Below are 1282 nucleotides of genomic sequence, written 5' to 3'. Positions count from 1 at the left end.
CTACACCCTCCCACACCTTTGACCTTGCCCACACCTTCATTAAACCCTCTTTGAATTACTCAGTTTGAATGTGGCCTGAGTTTCCTGCTGGACCCTGACTATGAAGATGCTCAGTGCCAAGTGTGTGGGTCGCTCAGTGTTTTCTCACTGGCACTTTCTGCTGCCCCTCACCTGGCACCGCTGTCTCCTCCTTCCTCCCCCCTCCCCTGCCAACACAGTGCTCTACCAACTCCCTTCTCCCACAGTCCCTTCTTGGCCCCTCTCGCCCGGTCTCCTGCTCTTCTCTGTCCCCCGTCAGTCACTTCTACTCCCCGACCACAGACCTTGCTGGTCCATCCCGCCTTCGTCCACAGGGCTCGGGCCAGAGTGTCCAACCTACCCCTGGACGGTCGGTCTTTGCACCATCAGGGACCTCAAATGCAACATGCTCCAAACTGGACACCTCCCAACTCCTGCTCCTCCTCGCACGTGGCCCTTCTGAGGGTGGCCCTGCCCTCGCCCGCACCCAGGCCAGACACCCAGGAGTCAGCCTTGACTTCACGTTTCTCTCTGTCTCCATCCTCTTAGGTCCTGATGCTTTGACTCCAAAACATTTCTTGACTCCCCCCGCACCCACAAGCCAATCCTGTGACCCCGAGGTGGTCTCCATCATTCCCCTCCCCCGGGACTATTTGCAGTAGCCTCCTAACCCGCGGCCTCCAGTCCACCCCCCACGTTATAGATCCTTTGCTCGGAGCCCCTCAGTAGCTCCCAGCTGTAGGCGTCTCAGATGGAGAACAAGCTCCCCTGTGGCCGGCCCTGCCTCTGTCTCCTGCAGTCCTTTCTGCTCCTGCGAAGCATCACCCAGGAGCAGGTCTGCTCTCCTCACCCCAGGCCTCTCTGCTTGTGCTAAGCCTGGGGTGAGGAGAGGCCTGCGTAAGGTGCTGGGGGGGAGGGGAGAGGAGCTGGGGGGGGAGAGGAGCTGGGGGGAGAGGTGCTGGGGTTGGGAGAGCACCTCACCAGACCTCTCCTCACCCCAGGCCTCTCTGCTTGTGCCTTCTGCTGGGAATTCTGCCTGGAATCCCTTCTGCCCCCTCAACCTCTGGCCAGTCCTGGGCAACCCCCCTGCGTCTTAAAGACAGTTCTGGCGTCACCCTTGGGCAGATGATTCCTTTATCTCGAGGGCAATGAACAGAGGGCATGTGAAGCAGGGTGGGGACTGGGCCTGGCTAGGAGGGGAAGCCAGTACGTGCACAATGGCCACCTTTGACCACTTCCCCTGCCTGTCTCATTCTTCCCCCCC

This window comes from Myotis davidii, unplaced genomic scaffold, assembly GCF_000327345.1.
Source record: "Myotis davidii unplaced genomic scaffold, ASM32734v1 scaffold289, whole genome shotgun sequence".
In the NCBI taxonomy this organism is placed as follows: domain Eukaryota; kingdom Metazoa; phylum Chordata; class Mammalia; order Chiroptera; family Vespertilionidae; genus Myotis; species Myotis davidii.
Note: the sequence above shows the minus strand (reverse complement) of the source record.